The sequence below is a fragment of the Trichosurus vulpecula genome, chromosome 1 (genome assembly GCF_011100635.1).
Source record: "Trichosurus vulpecula isolate mTriVul1 chromosome 1, mTriVul1.pri, whole genome shotgun sequence".
Lineage (NCBI taxonomy): Eukaryota > Metazoa > Chordata > Mammalia > Diprotodontia > Phalangeridae > Trichosurus > Trichosurus vulpecula.
In genome coordinates, this window is record NC_050573.1 from 554,849,605 (window position 1) to 554,863,155 (window position 13,551).

A 13,551-nucleotide genomic window follows, 5' to 3' on the forward strand; every position below is an offset into this window, starting at 1 on the left:
TAGCAGGTCTTAGTCATGTTCAGCTTCTGTCAACTTCTTTTTTTTTGAGATTTTTTATTTTTAGTTTACAACACTTGGTTCTACATAATTTTGAGTTCCAGGTTTTTTTCCCCCACTCCCTCCCTCCCTCCCCAAGATGGCATGGAATTTGATATATCTTCTACGTATAACACAGTAGTCAAGTTGTGAAGAAGAATTATGACCAACGGAATGAATCATGAGAAAGAGGAAACAGAACCAAAAAAAAACCCAAAACAGAAACAAAAACAAAAGAGGAAAAAAAAGGGGAAAAAAAGGTGAGCATAAAGTGTGCCTCAATCTGCATTCAGACTCCATGGTTCTTTCTACGGATATAGATAGCATTCTCCATTGTGAGTCCTTTGGAGTTGTCTTTGCACCTTGTGTTGCTGAGAAGAACAAAGTCTATCAGGGCTAGTCCTCACAGAGTCCATATATCTGTGGTTGTATATAATGTTCTCCTGGTTCTGCTCCGCTCACTCAGCATTATATTGTGTAGACTTTTCCAGGTAGTAATGAAGCCCATATAGTCCCCATTTCTTATAGCACAATAGCATTCCATTACCTTCATATACCATAGCTTGTTCAGCCATTCCCCAATTGATGGTCATCCCCTTGATTTCCAATTCTTTGCTACTATAAAAAGTACCGCTATAAATATTTTTGTACATCTGTGTCCTTTTCCCACTTGTGTGATCTCTTTGGGATACAACCTCAGAAGTGGTATTTCTGGGTCAAAGGGTATGAACATTTTTATATCCCTTTGGGCATAGTTCCAAATTGCTGTCCAGAATGGCTGGATTAGTTCACAACTCCACCAGCAATGTAACAATGTTCCAATTTTCCCACATCCTCTCCAGAATTTATAATTTTCCTGTATTGTCATTTTAGCCAATCTGACAGGAGAAATGTGGTATCTAAGAATTGTTTTGATTTGCATTTCTCTAATCAGTAGTGATTTAGAGCATCTTTTCATATGTCTATATATATATATGTGTATATATATATGTGTGTGTGTGTGTGTGTATATATATATATATATGTATATATATATATATATATATATATATATATATATATATATATATATATATATCTTTAATTTCTTCCTCTGAAAACTGCCTTTTCATATCCTCTGACCATTTCTCAATTGGGGAATGACTTGTATTGCTATAAATTTGGCTCAGGTCTCTGTGTATTTTAGAGATGAGGCCTTTATCAGAGACACTGGTTGTAAAGATTTTCTCCCAACTTTCTGCTTCCCTCCTAATCTTTGTTGCATTGGCTTTTTTATACAAAAACATTTCAATTTAACATAATCAAAATTATCCATTTTGCATTTTATAATGTTCTCTGTCTCTTCTTGTGTCATGAATTCTTTCCTTTCCCATAAATCTCACAGGTAAACTATTCCTTGCTCTCCCAAACTGCTTATAGTATCAGCCTTTATTCCTAAATCATGAACATATTTTGACTTTCTTTTGGTATATGGTATAAGATATTGATCTATGCCCAGTTTTTGCCCTGCCATTTTCCAATTTTCCCAGAAGTTTTTGTGAAATGGTGAATTCTTAGCCCAGAAGCTGGATTCTTTGGGTTTCTCAAAGAGAAGATTGCTATAGTCGTTGACTTCTATATCTTATGTACTTATCCTATTCCACTGATCCACCGACTCTATTTCTTAGCCAGTACCAAGTAGTTTTGATGACTGCTGCTTTATAGTACAGTTTAATATCTGGTATGGCTAGGCCACCTTCCTTAACATTTCTTTTCATTAATACCCCAAATATTCTAGATCTCTTGTTCTTCCAGATGAATTTTGTTATTATTTTATCCAGCTTTGTAAAATAGTTTTTGGTACTTCAATTGGTATGGCACTGAGTAAATAAATTAATTTGGGTAAAATTGTCATTTTTATTGTATTAGCTCAGCCTAACCATGAGCAACTGATATTTTTCCATTTATTTAGGTCTGACTTTATTCGTGTGAAAAGTGTTTCACAATTATGTCCATATAGGCCCTGGGTTTGTCTTGGCAGATAGACTCCCAAATATTTTATAGTGTCTACAATAACTTTGAATGGAATTTCTCTTTCTATCTCTTTCCTTTGGGCTTTGTTAGTAATGTATAGAAATGCTGAGGATTTATGTGGGTTTATTTTATATCCTGCAACTTTGTTAAAGTTGTTTATTATTTCAAGTAGTTTTTTATTTGATTCTCTAGGATTCTCTAAGTAAATCATCATATCATCTGCAGAAAGTGATAATTTAGTTTCTTATTGGCCTATTCTAATTCCTTCAATTTTTCTTCTTCTCTTATTGCTACAGCTAACGTGTCTAGTACCAAATTGAATAGTAGGGGTGATGATGGACATTCTTGTTTCACCCCTGATCTTATTGGGAATGCATCTAGCTTATCCCCATTACAAATGATGCTTGTTGATGGTTGTAGGTAGATGCTATTTATAATTTTGAGGAAGGTTCCATTTATTCCTATGCTTTCTAGTGTTTTTAATAGGAACGGGTGTTGTATTTTGTCAAAGGCTTTTTCTGCATCCATTGAGATGATCACATGGTTTCTGCTAGTTTTGTTGTCAATTATACTGATCCTTTTCCTAATACTGTACCAGCCTTGCATTCCTGCAATCTTTTTGCTAATATTTTATTTAAAAATTTTGTGTCAATATTCATTAGGGAAATTGGTCTATAATTTTCTTTTTCTGTTTTTGCTCTACCTAGTTTGGGTATTAGTACCATATTTGCATCATAAAAAGAATTTGGTAGGACTCCTTCTTTTCCCAAATAGTCTATAAAGTATAGGAATTAATTGTTCTTTAAATGTTTGATAAAATTCACATGTAAAACCATCTGGCCCTGGAGATTTTTTCCTAGGGAGTTCATTGATGGCTTGCTCAATTTCTTTTTCTTAGATGGGGTTATTGAGAAATTTTATTTCCTCTTCTGTTAACCTGAGCAATTTATGATTTTGTAGATATTCGTCCATATCCCTAAGGTTGTCAAATTTATGGGGATACAATTGGGCAAAATAATTTCTTAATTATTGTTTTGATTTACTCTTCATTAGAGGTGAATTCACCCTTTTCATTTTTGATAGTGGTAAGTTGATTTTCTTATTTTTTTTTAATCAAATTGACTGAAGGTTTATCAATTTTATTGGTTTTTTCATAAAACCAGCTCTTTGTTTTATTTATTAATTCAATACTTTTCTTGGTTTCAATTTTATTAATCTCTCCTTTGATTTTCAATATTTCTAATTTGGTATTTAATTTGGCATTTTCAATTTGTTCTTTTTCTAGCTTTTTCGGTTGCATGCTCAATTCATTGGTCTCCTTTTTCTCTATTTTATTTATGTAAGCATTTATAGATATAATACTTCCCCTAAGAACTGCTTTTGCTGCATCCCATAAGTTTTGGTATGTTGTCTCATTATTGTCATTCTCTTGAATGAAGTTTTGATTGTTTCTCTGATTTGTTCTTTGGCCCACTCATTCTTTAGAATTAGATTATTTAGTTCCCAATTAATTTTTAGCTTATTTTTCCATGGTTCTTTATTACAAATAATTTTTATTGCATCATGATCTGAAACGTATGCTTTGACTACTTCTGCCTTTCTGCTCTGGATTGTGAGGTTTTCATGCCCTAGTACATGGTCAGTTTTTGAGTATGTGCCATATACGTCTGAGAAGAAAGTATATTCCTTTTTATCCCCATTCAGTTTTCTCCAGAGGTTTATAATATCTGCCTTTTCTAAAATTCTGTTCACCTCCTTAACTTGTTTCTTATTTACTTTGAGGTCAGATTTATCAAGTTCAGAGAGGGGGAGGTTGAGGTCTCCCATTATTATGGTTTCGCTGTCTATTTCTTCCTGTAACTCCCTTAACCTCTCCTCCAGGAATTTTTATGCCATACCACTTGGTGCATATATGTTAAACAATGATTTTGCTTCATTGTTTATGGTGCCTTTTAGCAGGATTTAGTGTCCTTCCTTATCTCTTTTAATTAAATCTATCTTTACTTTTGCTTTGTCTAAGATTAGGATTGCTACACCTGCTTTCTGTCAACTTCTTAACACCATTGGCTTTTTTGTTCTGACTTCTCATAGGCAGTTTCTCTCAAGGACTTCTCCTGTCAGTTTCTCTTGTGGCTTCTCAGGCGTCTGATCTGATTTCTAATATCTTAAATCATGACTTTATTATATATGGTGATGCTTAGGTTGAGAAACTTAAAATCTGCATTTCATCCTGCATAGCATAAATAGCTAATATATGATCTTATAGCTCTTAGTTATTTGATTCAAAGTTTCCCAAAAATAAACTTCCAACTAAATTACATGTAAGTTAGCTTCTGGGAAACAATACATTACATCCCTCTTTACGATCGGTGAACGCTTTTACCTCCGAGAAGGTATGCTTTCACTCAGGTTCATTCCAAATGGTTTCTCTTCTATTTCCTCTGGGTTTTACAATGTCTTCTTTCTCTCCCTTTCAGGAAACAAAATGCCCACATAAGAGGCAGTATCTCATATTCACATAGTATTTTAAAGTTTGCAAAGTTATCCTTACATGTACTATCCAATTAGATCTTCATACAACCCCTGTGAAATAAGTACTTCAGTTCTTCTGTTGTGGGAATTTTATCCAGTAATGCAGATTGCAACCTCTCTAGTACTTAGTATCATAGGACCATAGATTTAGAGCTGAAAGGTCAAGTCCAACACTCTCACTTTATACATGAAGGTTCAGTGAGTAAGGAACTTACCCAAGGTAGTGAGTGTTAGTGTTGGGATTCAAACTCAGGTGTTTTTCATTTCAAATCCAGTGCTTTCCCCTCATGTCATGCTGCTGTCTCCAAGAGCCAGTGAAGCTTAAACAATAATCATCCTTAAATATTTGATGTATGTAGCCTATTATGAGTCTTTCTAATTGGCTTGGTGGGTTCTATAAGAGCTTTAACTTTAGCAGCATGGTCTTTGAGAACCCAGGGTTGCTTCTGTACCATGAGGAGTCATTAGAGTGGGTCATAGGATCATAGACAGGGAGCTGAAAGGGACCTCATGGGACACCTAGTCCAGTTCCCTTATCTAAAGATGGTGAAGACACTGAGTCCCAGAAGATGATGTGATTTGCCCAAGGTCTTCCAGGCAGTAACTGTAAGAGGCAATAACATGCCCCTGACTTAAGAACCAGGTCTTTAGTGAAAGTAGATGCTCTAGCTAAAATTATCCCAGTTCTATGGATAAGGAAACTCAGAATTATAGAAGTTAAGTAGTTGCCCTAGTCTCACACCACTAGAAAGTAACCAGAGGTCAGATCTGAACTTATTCCTCAGCCTTTGTCTTTCTCAGCTAAACTCTGAAAAAATCATCTAAATCCAGTGCTTCTACTGCCTCTCTTCTTCCTCTCTTCTAAACTTTCTGCAATCTGTTTTCTAATTTCATCATTCAAACAAAACTGCTCTATGCTAAGTTTACCAATGACATCTGAATTGCCAATTTGAATATTTTTTTTCCTTCAATTCTCATCCTTCCTGAACCCTCTGCAGTATTTGACATTTGCTTTCTTTGATTCATATTTATACTCTTACCTCTCTAAATTTTCATGCTTCTGCTTTCTCTTCATTCTCCTCCTACCTGTCTGACCACTCCTCTGTCTCCTTTGCTGGATCTTCATCCATGTCACACTTACTACCCCCAAGAAATTTCAGCCCTGGGCCTTCTCTCTCAATCTTCTTTCACTTGATGATCTCATTAGGGTTCAATGAGTTCAATTATTATCTTGATGCTGATGGTTCCTAGATCTATATATCCAGCCCTACTCTGTCATCTGAGCTTCAATCCCACATTCTCAACTGTCTATTGGAATTTCAAACTGAATGCCCTGTGGGCATCTCAAACTCAGTGTGTCCAAAACAGAATTCATTCTTCTTTCCCTAAACCCACTCCTCATTCGAAAATTTCAATTTCAAAATTATTACAATCATTTGCTAATTTATCTCCCTATTTCTGAATTGCCTTATTGCCATTGAGAGCACAAACTACTCAACCAGACTCACTGCCCTGGTGTCCCTAAATCTTCTATTTCACTTATCCAACATGCAGAATAAATTGTCAAACCTCGTAACTTCTACCTCCTAAATATTTAGCATATACATCTCCGCAACTGCCTGCAACCAGCACTCTAGCTTGGGCCCTCATCACCTTTTACAGGGCCTGTTGTAACAGACTTCTAATTGGCCTTCCTGACTCAAGCTGTTCCCTTCTGTAATCCATCTTCCACATAACTGTCAAGATGGTTTTCATAAAGTGTACTTTTGCTTATGTTCCCTAACAACTCAGGAAACTGCAATAACTCCTTATTACCTCTAACATCAAATATAGACTGGTCTGGCAATTAAATCTCTTTACAGTATGGTCCCTTCTTGTCTTTACAATCTTCTTACTCACTATTCACATCCATGCAATCTGTACTTCAGTGGATTAATTGGTATTAATCATACACAACAATCCAGTCCCTCTCTCTGAGATATTGTATGGCTACTTCCAATGTCTTGAATGTTCTCCCTCACCAGCTTCAACTCTTAGAATCTGTGGCTTCCTTCAAGCCTCAGCTCAGGTGCTGCCATCTGCAGAAGGCCTTTCCCAATCTCTGAAGAGACTGACTGGATGCTCTCAGGTCTTCTCCAACCTACTACGTGCATTTTCTGTACATCTAGTTGTATATGTGTTTTCTCCTCCAGTAGTATACAAGTTCCTTGAAGGCAAATACCTTTCAAATTTAATCTTTAAATTAATTTTTTCCTTTGTTCTTTGTGTCCCCTTTGCTTAGTATACTGTCTGGAACATTGTATGTTCTTAATAAATGCTTGTTGATTGACAGAAACAGAGTAGTTTTTTGCCTTTTAGAGATGTCTTCTGCAATGATGCTGTTACATGGAAGACTTTCTTAGAGTTGTAGACTTAGAGCTGGAAGGGACCTTAGAAATTATCCAGTCTAATTCCTTCATTTATAGATGAAGAAACTGAATCATAAGAGTAAAGTCATTTGGACCAGTGTACAAAAATATTTATGGCCGGTCTTTTTGTGGTGGCAAAGAATTGAAAATCAAGGGGATGCCCATCAATTGGGGAATGGCTGAACAAGATGTGGCATATGAATATAATGGAATACTATTGTGCTATAAAAATGGGGAACCCAAAAACTTGTGGAACTGAGTGTTGTAAACTAACCACAAAAAATAAATTAAAAAATAGGGCAAAGTCATTTTCCTCCAAGATCACATAGACAAGTGGCTGAAGCAGGACTTGACATCAGTATCATAATCCCTTTCCCCATTTGTCTCAAATGAGAGCAATTCATAATGACCATTTTGTCACCTATGTTTATTTGTTTTATTATTGTTATTAATTATGAATAAGATTATGATATCACATATTTATAGCTTAAAGTCACCTTAGAGGTACTCTATTCTAACCCTCTCATTTTATAAGTGAAGAAACTGAGGCCAAAAGAGAAGAAAAGGCTTTCTTGAAATTATGTTGATATTAAGTTGCAGAGCCAGGATTTCAAGTCTGGGTCTTCTGATGAAAAATCTAGTACTTTTTTCAGAGTTAGTATTTCCTTTAATTCTTATTTCTCTGTTATTTTTAGTCATTTCCCTATTCACCCCTGAAAAAAGTAAGAAAGAACCACTTGATTAAGTGATTTTAAGATTGTCAGTCAATGTCCCCTCTCTGGACTTTCTTGCCTTGGAGCACAGGTCTATTAAAAGCTTCCTCACCTTTAGATCAAAACACAAGGCCTTTGAAATTTTTTTATTCTGTTTTCCTTCATCAGCCTGGCAAGCACACTGAGCTTTAAAAGCTCACCTCCCTCCCTAGCCCAGCAAAGTATCTTGAAATGTTTTGGCATGATTGGTCAACATATCAACTGAAGTTATTGTTGCTTTAGTTGTCACATGGAAGTGTGAGAGACAGTTTAGAGTGATATTAGACATCCAGGGTGTGCCATTCTTCATAAGTAAAAATCGGTGTTTTAGTATAAAGTCAAATTGAGTTTTTATGTCCGGATTTATTGAAGGTTGTCATTTTTTGGCTGTGCCCAACTCTTTGTGACCCCATTTAGAGTTTTCTTGTGGGACTGGTTTTCTGTTTCCCTTTCCGGCTCATTTTACAGATGAGAAAACCAGAGTTAAGTGACTTGCCCAGTTTCCCTCAGCTAGTAAGTGTCTGAGGCCAGATTTGAACGCAGGAAGATGAATCTTCCTGACTCTAGGCTCTGTGCTTTGTCCACTGCAACACCTAGCTGCCCTTTATTGAGGACATAAAATTACAGAATGTGATTAACATAAATTTTTACCCTGATTTCTGCCTGCTGTAGCATTTAAGCATGGTTGAGTCTTTCTTTAATCTTCACTTAAGGGAAAGTATAAGACTTACTTTTATGTTTGGGTCTATATAAACACAATGAACTGGTTAAGAAAGTTAAGCTATTCTAGTAAACTGTCATATCAGGGACTCTTAAAGCCAGGCATATATCTTCATTACAGAGATGGGCCATGTCGCAAGTTTTCACTAAATCATACCTAAAATTTTGAGAAATTTTAACTGAGAGTTTCAAATCTCGTTTAGTATCCATCTGATTTATCTCTTAAAGTTAAAAGAAAACACTATATAATTTGCAGCAAGATGTTTTACACTTCTGGGCCTCTGTTTCCTCATCTATCAAATGTGCAGATTAGTCTAGAGGTCCTCTATGATCCCCTCCAGCTCTACTATGGTGATTAACAGTACCTACTTTACTATACCTATTGTCACAAAATTTTTTAAAAACAGAAAATTGTAGGCTTTAGAACTAGAAAGGATTACAGAAACCATGTATTTCAACCTATTCCTTTTTTCTTTTTTATTTAATATTTTAGTTTCCAACATTGATTTCCCCAAGATTTTGAGTTACAAATTTTCTCCCCATTTCTATCCTCCCCCTCATTCCAAGATGACATATATTCTGAATGCCTCGTTCCCCAGTCAGCCCTCCCTTCTTTCACCCCACTTCCTCCCCCCATTCCCTTTCCCCTTACTTTTTTGTAGGGCAGGATAGATTTCTATGCCCCTTTCCCTATATATCTGGTTTCCCAGCTGTATTCAAAAAACAACTTTTTTGAGCATCTGCTTTTAAAACTTTGTGTTCCAAACTCTCTCCCTTCTTCCCTTCCCAACCACTCTCCCTAGGAAGGCAAGCAATTCAACATAGATCACACATGTATCATTATGTAAAACACTTCCACAATGCTCATGTTTTGAAAGGCCAATTATATTTCCTTCCATCCTATCCTGTCCCCCTTTATTCAATTTTGTCCCTTGACCCTGTCCCTTTTCAACAATGTTTGCTTTTGATTACCTCCTCCCCCTACCTGCCCTCCCTTCTATCATCCCCCCTTTTTATCTCCTTCCCCTTACTTTCCTGTGGAGTAAGATACCCAATTGAGTGTGTATGTTATTCCCTCCTCAAGTTGAATCCAATGAGAGTAAGATTCACTCATTTCCCCTCACCTGCCCCCTCTTCCCTTCCAACAGAGCTGCTTTTTCTTGACACTTTTATGTAAGATAATTTATCCCATTCTATCTCTCCCTTTCTCCTTCTCTCAATATATTTCTCTCTCACCCTTTAAATTTATTTTATTTTTTAGATATCATCCATTCATATTCAACTCACCCTGTGCCCTCTGTCTATATTCCCTTCAACTCCCCTAATACTGAGAAAGGTCTCATGAATTAGACACATCATCTTTCCATGTAGGAATGTAAACATAACAGTTCCACTTTAGTAAATCCCTTATGATTTCTCTTTCTTCTTTACCTTTTCATGCTTCTCTTGATTCTTGTTTTTGAAAGTCAAAGTTTCTATTCAGCTCTGGTCTTTTCACTGAGAAAGCTTGAAAGTCCTCTATTTTATTGAAAATCCATATTTTGTCTTAGAGCATTATACTCAGTTTTGCTGAATAGGTGATTCTTGGTTTTAATCCTAGCTTTTTTGACCTCCAGAATATCTTATTCCAAGCCCTTCGATCCCTTAATGTAGAAGCTGCTAGATCTTGGGTTATTCTGATTATGTTCCCACAATATTCAAATTGTTTCTTTCTGGCTGCTTGCAGTATTTTCTCCTTGACCTGGAAACTCTGGAATTTGGCAACAATATTCCTAGGAGTTTTCTTTTTGGGATCTTTTTCAAGAGGCTATCAGTGGATTCTTTCAATTTCTATTTTACCTTGTGGCTCTAGAATATCAGGGCAGTTTTCCTTGATAATTTCTTGAAAGGTGATGTCTAGGCTCTTTTTTTGATTGTGGCTTTCAGGTAGTCCAATAATTTTTAAATTCTCTCTCCTGGATGTATCCTCCAGGTCAGTGGTTTTTCCAATGATATATTTCACATTGTCTTTCATTTTTTCATTCCTTTGGTTCTGTTTTATAATATCTTGATTTCTCATAAAGTCACTAGCTTCCACTTGCTCCAATATAATTTTTAAAGTGGTATTTTCTTCAGTGGTCTTTTGGAACTCCTGTTCCATTTGGCTAATTCTGCCTTTCAAGACATTCTTCTCCTCATTGACTTGTTTTTCATGGTTTTCTCACATCACTCTTGTTTCTCTTCCCAATTTTTCTTCTACTTCTCTTACTTGCTTTTCCAAATCCTTTTTGAGTTCTTCCATGGCCTAAGACCAATTCATATTTTTCTTGGAGGCTTTTAATTTAGGCTCTTTGACTTTGTTGACTTCTTCTGGCTGTATATTTTGATCTTCTTTGTCACCAAAAAAGGAATCTAGAGTTTGAGTTTGAATCTGCGTTTGAGTCTGAGTTCATCTTTGCTGCCTGTTCATGTTCCCAGCCAACTACCTGACAGCTTTTTGTCAGGATATGACTGCTTGTAGTGTAGAGTACTTTATCCCAAGTTTTGGGGTCCAAACACTGCTTTTTTCAGAACTACTTCTAATCCACTGTCTCCCCAGGCTCTGTCACCGCAGCGCTCCTTCTCCCCCAAGAACAGGCAACCAGGACCCCAATTCAGATCCAAACAGGGCACAGCAAGAGAATCTGCCTTTGTGCCCACAAAATGCTCCTTGCACTCCTGCCCTGATCCGCTGCTGGATTCCTCCCACCATGTGAGCCAGGGACTCGAGAAGCAGCTGATGCTATAGCTCTGGAAGCAGCTTCAGGAGCTTCCTGCTGCTGCCACGGCCACTGCTGCACCACCTCTGCCACCCCCAAGGCTGGTGACTGGACCACTCTGAACTCAATCCTGCAGTTTCCCTCTAACCTGCTCTTTGGCGTTTGTAAGTTGAGAAGTCTGATAACTGCCACAGGTCACTGATTCATGGCCCCAAGGCCTGTTCTGGCTGGCTGACTCTGGATCTGGTCTGTCCTTATGCAGCCCATGCTGGTCTGTGCTCAGCTCCCAGCACCATGCGATGGACCCTTCCCGGTGACCATCCAGGCTCTCCTGGTCTGGAGACCTGTTTCCCTCTGCTATTTCGTGGGTTCCGAAGCTCTAGAATTTGTTCAGAGCCATTTTTACAGGTGTTTGGAGGGATTTGGGGGAGACCTTAAGCAAGTCCCTGCTTTCCCGCCACCATCTTGGCTCTGTGCCCTCTCAACCTATTCTTTTTATAGGGTAGCTAGGTGGTGCAATGGATAGAGTGCCAGGCCTGGAGTAAGAAAGATTCATTTTCATGAGTTTAAATCTGACCTCAGACACTTACTACCTGTGTGACCCTGGGCAAGTCACTTAACCCTGGTTGCCTCAGTTTCCTCATCTGTAAAATGAGCTGGAGAAGGAAGTGGCAAACCATTCTAATATCTTTGCCAAGAAAACCCCAAAGAGGATCACAAAGAGTTGGATACTACTGAAACAACCAACCGACAACAACCACACCACCACCACAACCAACAACTTCTTTTAGAGATGATGAAGTAATCTAGAAACATGAAGCATCTTTCCGAGGGACACATCACTTCTCCTTTTGTGTCTGAATCAGCAGCTGTCAGAGATCTAATCTGAGTTGGTTGAGGTGACATTGGCTAATTGATCATAATGTATATTAGCCCTCTGTGGATGCCTACATTGGGAGAGAAGATGCCTCCAGTAGAACCCACCAAGAAATAATATCTCATGGTGGAAGTTCAGTCATTTTAGCAATTAAGTAGGACAGATATGGGGGAAAGTACATGGAGAGGAGCTTTCTCTCTTCCCTCATGCCACCAACATAACACAAAAGTGGCCATCTATTGTACCAATATGCAAGAAAAACTCTATTTTTGTCATGATACTTCATCACAGTTCCACAACTGTAAATTCTGAGCCCTTTATGGTAAACACATGTCCATCCCTTTTGTTCTCCCATAGCTGACCTAGGATATACTGTGACATTTTGCCATCTGTCATTTCCTCCTCCTCACACTCCTCATGGCTAGCTATGTGCAAAAGATCCTTAATAATGGTGGATGAATTTGATAACCCTAGTTAACAAATGAGAGGCTAGGGATGTAACAAACACCCTGTGATAATAATTAGCTAATTTTAAGTGTAAGGAGATGATAAATGGCCCCTAAGTTTCGCATGGTTCCACTCTGTTCAGCTTTTGGAAGTTTATTTTAAAGAAAAAGTTATGAATTCAGTCAAAATTTCTATGAGATCTCAGTTGGGGAATTTCTAACATTTAGATAGAGCTTGGGCTCTCTGCCTGCCCTTGAATTCATAGGCATCTCTAGTTTACTGCTGGTCCCTTTGTGATTGAAACAGTGAGGGAGGAATGGCATCCCCAAAGAGGGCGAGTCTTCCTCCTTCCAATCCACAATGGGTTCTAGGCATCCCTGGGCTGGAGGAGAGATTGATGTAAAGAAGGATAAACCCATGTGGGTTGTCCAGGTGATGGGAAAACTTGCTGCTACTGTTCCGAGGTCACCTGCACACTTGCCTTTCCTTTGTCTCATTTGCGGGTCATGGCAGTTGAAAATCCATCCAAGCTGTTTGACTGATCACATGGCTTAGATGAGTTGATAGCAACCAGTTCTATTCCTTTTAGGGAAGTGGACCACCAGGCCTTCCCATCTGCCCTGCCTCTATGCCCTCCAGACCCTTGTCACCATCAACTGACCTACTGACACAACCTAAGGACTCTTTGGACTGCTGGGCTTTCCCATCTGCCATGCAGATGAACTTTGTTAGTATGGTGATTCCCCCGATGAGCACCTTGAGAGCAGAAACTATTTCACTTTTTCTTTTTGTGTCTTTAGCAGTGCTTGGCACATGGGAAGCATGAAGATGCTTATTCATTTATTCATATACAGTGGAAAGAGGACTGGTCTTGGAGTCAGAGGACTTATATTTAAAGCCTTATTCTGCCCCTTAATTCTTGCATAACTTTGTATGACCTCGGGTAAGTTATTTAACCTCTCTGAGCTCCTTGAGGCTAGGGACTATCTTGCTTTTTTGTGTTTGGATCTTCAACACTTAAGCAGAGC